This window comes from Sturnus vulgaris, unplaced genomic scaffold, assembly GCF_052056855.1.
Source record: "Sturnus vulgaris isolate bStuVul1 unplaced genomic scaffold, bStuVul1.hap1 Scaffold_183, whole genome shotgun sequence".
NCBI classification, from domain to species: domain Eukaryota; kingdom Metazoa; phylum Chordata; class Aves; order Passeriformes; family Sturnidae; genus Sturnus; species Sturnus vulgaris.
The window spans coordinates 492501-499590 of record NW_028276119.1 but is presented as its reverse complement, the minus strand read 5'-3'; positions in this window follow the sequence as shown (position 1 = coordinate 499590).

Sequence of the window (7090 nt, the reverse complement as noted above, 5' to 3'; positions counted from 1 at the left end):
TGTCCGCAGCATGCCCTGGGTAGACCTGGTGTCCGCAGCTTGGTAGACCTGTTGCCCGTTTCATGGCTGGGTAGACCTGTTGTCCGCAGCATTGAGTGGGTAGACCTGTTGCCCGTTTCATGGCTGGGTAGACCTGGTGTCCGCAGCTTGGTAGACCTGTTGCCCGTTTCATGGCTGGGTAGACCTGGTGTCCGCAGCATTGAGTTGGTAGACCTGGTGTCCGCTACATACCCTGGGTAGACCTGGTGTCCGCAGCTTGGTAGACCTGTTGCCCGTTTCATGGCTGGGTAGACCTGGTGTCCGCAGCATTGAGTTGGTAGACCTGGTGTCCGCAGCATGCCCTGGGTAGACCTGTTGTCCGCAGCTTGGTAGACCTGTTGCCCGATTCATGGCTGGGTAGACCTGGTGTCCGCAGCAAGCCGTGAGTAGACCTGTTGCCCGTTTCATGGCTGGGTAGACCTGGTGTCCGCAGCATGCCCTGGGTAGACCTGTTGTCCGCAGCTTGGTAGACCTGTTGCCCGTTTCATGGCTGGGTAGACCTGTTGTCCGCAGCAAGCCGTGAGTAGACCTGTTGCCCGTTTCATGGCTGGGTAGACCTGGTGTCCGCAGCATGCCCTGGGTAGACCTGGTGTCCGCAGCTTGGTAGACCTCTTGCCCGTTTCATGGCTGGGTAGACCTGTTGTCCGCAGCAAGCCGTGGGTAGACCTGGTGTCCGCAGCATGCCCTGGGTAGACCTGGTGTCCGCAGCTTGGTAGACCTGTTGCCCGTTTCATGGCTGGGTAGACCTGGTGTCCGCAGCAAGCCGTGAGTAGACCTGTTGCCCGTTTCATGGCTGGGTAGACCTGGTGTCCGCAGCATGCCCTGGGTAGACCTGGTGTCCGCAGCTTGGTAGACCTGTTGCCCGTTTCATGGCTGGGTAGACCTGGTGTCCGCAGCAAGCCGTGAGTAGACCTGTTGCCCGTTTCATGGCTGGGTAGACCTGGTGTCCGCAGCATGCCCTGGGTAGACCTGGTGTCCGCAGCTTGGTAGACCTGTTGCCCGTTTCATGGCTGGGTAGACCTGGTGTCCGCAGCAAGCCGTGGGTAGACCTGGTGTCCGCAGCTTGGTAGACCTGTTGCCCGATTCATGCCTGGGTAGACCTGTTGTCCGCATCAAGCCGTGGGTAGACCTGGTGTCCGCAGCTTGGTAGACCTGTTGCCCGATTCATGCCTGGGTAGACCTGTTGCCCGCAGCATTGAGTTGGTAGACCTGTTGCCCGTTTCATGGCTGGGTAGACCTGGTGTCCGCAGCATTGAGTTGGTAGACCTGGTGTCCGCAGCATGCCCTGGGTAGACCTGGTGTCCGCAGCTTGGTAGACCTGTTGCCCGTTTCATGGCTGGGTAGACCTGTTGTCCGCAGCATTGAGTTGGTAGACCTGGTGTCCGCAGCATGCCCTGGGTAGACCTGGTGTCCGCAGCTTGGTAGACCTGTTGCCCGTTTCATGGCTGGGTAGACCTGGTGTCCGCAGCTTGGTAGACCTGTTGCCTGTTTCATGGCTGGGTAGACCTGGTGTCCGCAGCAAGCCGTGAGTAGACCTGTTGCCCGTTTCATGGCTGGGTAGACCTGGTGTCCGCAGCATGCCCTGGGTAGACCTGGTGTCCGCAGCTTGGTAGACCTGTTGCCCGTTTCATGGCTGGGTAGACCTGTTGTCCGCTGCAAGCCGTGAGTAGACCTGTTGCCCGTTTCATGGCTGGGTAGACCTGGTGTCCGCAGCATTGAGTGGGTAGACCTGGTGTCCGCAGCTTGGTAGACCTGTTGCCCGTTTCATGGCTGGGTAGACCTGTTGTCCGCAGCATTGAGTGGGTAGACCTGTTGCCCGTTTCATGGCTGGGTAGACCTGTTGTCCGCAGCAAGCCGTGGGTAGACCTGGTGTCCGGAGCTTGGTAGACCTGTTGCCCGATTCATGCCTGGGTAGACCTGTTGTCCGCAGCAAGCCGTGGGTAGACCTGGTGTCCGCAGCATGCCCTGGGTAGACCTGTTGTCCGCAGCTTGGTAGACCTGTTGCCCGTTTCATGGCTGGGTAGACCTGTTGTCCGCAGCAAGCCGTGAGTAGACCTGTTGCCCGTTTCATGGCTGGGTAGACCTGGTGTCCGCAGCATGCCCTGGGTAGACCTGGTGTCCGCAGCTTGGTAGACCTGTTGCCCGTTTCATGGCTGGGTAGACCTGTTGTCCGCAGCAAGCCGTGGGTAGACCTGGTGTCCGCAGCATGCCCTGGGTAGACCTGGTGTCCGCAGCTTGGTAGACCTGTTGCCCGTTTCATGGCTGGGTAGACCTGGTGTCCGCAGCAAGCCGTGGGTAGACCTGGTGTCCGCAGCATGCCCTGGGTAGACCTGGTGTCCGCAGCTTGGTAGACCTGTTGCCCGTTTCATGGCTGGGTAGACCTGGTGTCCGCAGCAAGCCGTGAGTAGACCTGTTGCCCGTTTCATGGCTGGGTAGACCTGTTGTCCGCAGCATGCCCTGGGTAGACCTGTTGTCCGCAGCTTGGTAGACCTGTTGCCCGTTTCATGGCTGGGTAGGCCTGGTGTCCGCAGCATGCCCTGGGTAGACCTGGTGTCCGCAGCTTGGTAGACCTGTTGCCCGTTTCATGGCTGGGTAGACCTGGTGTCCGCAGCAAGCCGTGGGTAGACCTGGTGTCCGCAGCTTGGTAGACCTGTTGCCCGATTCATGCCTGGGTAGACCTGTTGTCCGCAGCAAGCCGTGGGTAGACCTGGTGTCCGCAGCTTGGTAGACCTGTTGCCCGTTTCATGGCTGGGTAGACCTGTTGTCCGCAGCATTGAGTTGGTAGACCTGTTGCCCGTTTCATGGCTGGGTAGACCTGGTGTCCGCAGCATTGAGTGAGTAGACCTGTTGCCCGTTTCATGGCTGGGTAGACCTGGTGTCCGCAGCTTGGTAGACCTGTTGCCCGTTTCATGGCTGGGTAGACCTGGTGTCCGCAGCATGCCCTGGGTAGACCTGGTGTCCGCAGCTTGGTAGACCTGTTGCCCGTTTCATGGCTGGGTAGACCTGGTGTCCGCAGCAAGCCGTGGGTAGACCTGGTGTCCGCAGCTTGGTAGACCTGTTGCCCGTTTCATGGCTGGGTAGACCTGTTGTCCGCAGCATTGAGTTGGTAGACCTGTTGTCCGCAGCAAGCCGTGGGTAGACCTGGTGTCCGCAGCATGCCCTGGGTAGACCTGGTGTCCGCAGCTTGGTAGACCTGTTGCCCGTTTCATGCCTGGGTAGACCTGTTGTCCGCAGCAAGCCGTGGGTAGACCTGGTGTCCGCAGCATGCCCTGGGTAGACCTGGTGTCCGCAGCTTGGTAGACCTGTTGCCCGTTTCATGGCTGGGTAGACCTGGTGTCCGCAGCAAGCCGTGAGTAGACCTGTTGCCCGTTTCATGGCTGGGTAGACCTGGTGTCCGCAGCATGCCCTGGGTAGACCTGGTGTCCGCAGCTTGGTAGACCTGTTGCCCGTTTCATGGCTGGGTAGACCTGGTGTCCGCAGCAAGCCGTGAGTAGACCTGTTGCCCGTTTCATGCCCTGGGTAGACCTGGTGTCCGCAGCATGCCCTGGGTAGACCTGGTGTCCGCAGCTTGGTAGACCTGTTGCCCGTTTCATGGCTGGGTAGACCTGTTGTCCGCAGCAAGCCGTGGGTAGACCTGGTGTCCGGAGCTTGGTAGACCTGTTGCCCGATTCATGCCTGGGTAGACCTGTTGTCCGCAGCATTGAGTGGGTAGACCTGGTGTCCGCAGCATGCCCTGGGTAGACCTGGTGTCCGCAGCTTGGTAGACCTGTTGCCCGTTTCATGGCTGGGTAGACCTGGTGTCCGCAGCAAGCCGTGAGTAGACCTGTTGCCCGTTTCATGGCTGGGTAGACCTGGTGTCCGCAGCATGCCCTGGGTAGACCTGGTGTCCGCAGCTTGGTAGACCTGTTGCCCGTTTCATGGCTGGGTAGACCTGTTGTCCGCAGCAAGCCGTGGGTAGACATGGTGTCCGGAGCTTGGTAGACCTGTTTCCCGATTCATGCCTGGGTAGACCTGTTGTCCGCAGCATTGAGTGGGTAGACCTGGTGTCCGCAGCATGCCCTGGGTAGACCTGTTGTCCGCAGCTTGGTAGACCTGTTGCCCGTTTCATGGCTGGGTAGACCTGTTGTCCGCAGCAAGCCGTGAGTAGACCTGTTGCCCGTTTCATGGCTGGGTAGACCTGTTGTCCGCAGCATGCCCTGGGTAGACCTGGTGTCCGCAGCTTGGTAGACCTGTTGCCCGTTTCATGGCTGGGTAGACCTGGTGTCCGCAGCAAGCCGTGGGTAGACCTGGTGTCCGCAGCATGCCCTGGGTAGACCTGGTGTCCGCAGCTTGGTAGACCTGTTGCCCGTTTCATGCCCTGGGTAGACCTGTTGTCCGCAGCTGGGTAGACCTGTTGTCCGCAGCAAGCCGTGGGTAGACCTGGTGTCCGCAGCATGCCCTGGGTAGACCTGGTGTCCGCAGCTTGGTAGACCTGTTGCCCGTTTCATGGCTGGGTAGACCTGTTGTCCGCAGCAAGCCGTCGGTAGACCTGTTGCCCGTTTCATGGCTGGTAGACCTGTTGTCCGCCGCCGGCCTGGAAGTACTCCAAGGGGTCGCTGTTTCTCGCTGCCTCCGGCTATGTCATCGTAGAAGGCGGCGTGCGCCACTGCGCCCCCTCGGTCACGTACATCGGTTCTCTTTCCGGCCTCCGCCGCTTCGGGCCCATCTGTCCGTATTATGGGAACGAGGTGACGGGCCGTATCCCCACAGGCTGTTGCTGTGCCTGTGTCCGTGGCGGAGAAGGGCGGACGCGCGTGCGGTCGCCAGGGCCAGAAGAACACCGCCGATGTCGGGGCGAGTCGCGTGGCTTCGTCCGGCTTCCCGTCTTACCCAGTTCGACTGGGACAGGTTAGCCCAGAGAGAGAGACCGATGCGATCCGAGAGCCGCTCCCCGGCCCAGGCGAGGCTGCGTGCTCAGTCGGGGGAGAAGCGAGAAAGCCCCCAGAGAGACCGATGCGATCCGAGAGCCGCTCCCCGGCCCAGGCCGAGGCTGCGTGTTCAGTCCGGGGGAGAAGCGAGAAAGCCCCCAGAGAGAGCGATGCGATCCGAGAGCCACCGCGCTCCCCCGGCCCAGGCGAGGCTGCGTTGTTCCAGGCGGGGGAGAAGCGAGAAAAAGGCCCAGAGAGAGGGCGAGAAAGCCGCGAGTGTGTCCCGCTCCGGCCCGGCTGCTGCCGGTTTCGTGACAACGGGGAGCCGGGCGCCTGCTCGCTCCCCCGGGGATGGTGGCGGGCGAGGCGGCGGCGCCTCGCCCCTTTTCTGCCCGGCCTTAAGCCGGGGCCCCGCCCGCTCGCCGGGTGCGGCATTTCTTCGGCTGTCGGTCCCGGTGCACGCTGGTGGCCGGCAGCCGGGGCTGGATTTCTGTGGGGCCGGCCCGGGGTTGTGTTGAGCCTGCCCGGGCTTTCCCTGGCCCCCCTCCCCGAGAGCCCCCCGGGCGTGGCTCGCTTGGCCGAGGTTGGCTGCGCCTCGTTTCCCGCTCCCGACCTGTGTTGCCAGAGTTGTGTCCGTATCGAAAGGGCAGCGGGGGACATGCAGTGGGGCGTGTGGCCTCGCCTCTCGGCTTCGCTTGCTTGCCTGCGAAGGGGGGCTCGGTGACGGGAGTGTCCGGCCCTGCCGTGTGTTGTTGAAGTCGTCCCCCTTCCTCGGCCCTAAGCCGGGGACCCGCGTGTAGCGGGCAGAATTTTTCCGGGGCGGCGGTCGGCCGCGGTGGCCGGCCGTGTCCCCCCCCCCAGGACGGACCCCGCAACCCAACAGAGAGCGAGCGAGCGAGTGAGCCCCCGAGAGTGTGTCGTGGGCGGGGCGGCGGCGCCTCGCCCTTTCTCGGTATCGGCCGGGCGCGATCGAGGCACCGTGCCGGGGCGGCCCGTGGTGTCTGGCCTGCCCCGGCTGCCGTGGTTGCCGTTGCCGGCGGGGGCTGGGTTTTGCGAGCGGCTCCGTTCTTTTTTATTAAAGCGTGCCGGTGTGCGGGGCAGTGTGGGGGTGCCCGCCCGGCCTCCGTTCTTTTTCTCTCGCGGCCCTAAGCCGCGGCACCGAGAAGCGCGCGCTGACGAAGGGTCACGGGCCGCCACCGAAGCGAAAGCGAAAGGCGAGAGAGAAGGGCTGGCTGTGTTGGCGAGTGAGAAAAGAGACCGTATGTCCGGTGGTTGGAGGGGTTTTACGGGAGGAGTTGAGAGGCGCGTTCTCGCCCCCACCCCTGGCTCGTGACCCCCGTGGCTAGCACGGGTCGTGCGACGCATGGCGTGCTTTTTTTTTTAGTTTTTTTTTTGGTGCGGTGGCTTGCCCTTCCCCCCGGCTTTTTTTCCGGGTGGGAAGCCGATCGCTGCGAGGCGGGCGAAAGCCGGTGGCCCGCGGCGTGGTCGGTGGCAGCTGCTCCGTTTTCCGTTGTCTTGCGGCCCGCGGGCGGGTGGCGGCACCCCCCGCTCTCTTCCTCTGCTGCGTGATCGATCCCGAAGGTTGCAAGCGGCCCGCCGGCGTCGGGGGCCTAGGGAGCGTCGGGGAGGCTCGGCGGCGCCAAGGGAGGGCCTCTCGGGGACGTGTCCCGCTCGCACGCATGTTGGAGCCCTGCTCCGTTGCCGTTGTCCCAGGAACCCGCGGCCGCGGGGGCTCCCCGTTGCCCCGCGGCTGCTTTTCTTTCTGTCCCCGTCCGATCGATGAGGCTTTTCGGGTCGCGTCGGAAAGGGCCCCCGGCGGGCCGGCTCCTCCGGGCGAAGTCTCGGTGGTGTCCGGTCCCTCGAGCAGGGCGGTCTCCTGTCCAATTCGCTTCCCGTCGCAGGCGAGGTGTCGCTCCTTCCGCTTGCCGGGGAAGGAACATCTTTACCGTCCCAGGCTGTGTGATGGCCGCGTGGCCCCGTGAGCACTCAAGGTGTCCTTAAAACCACGCGAGGTGCCGGCGCTGGCCCTGGTCCGAGTTTAGCGTCCCGTGGGTGCCGGCCGCGAGCAGCACCGGGCGGCGGTGCGGCTCGAGCTTGAGCCGAGAGAAAACGAAACCAAACCCCCCCCCCCTCGAGAGCGAGAG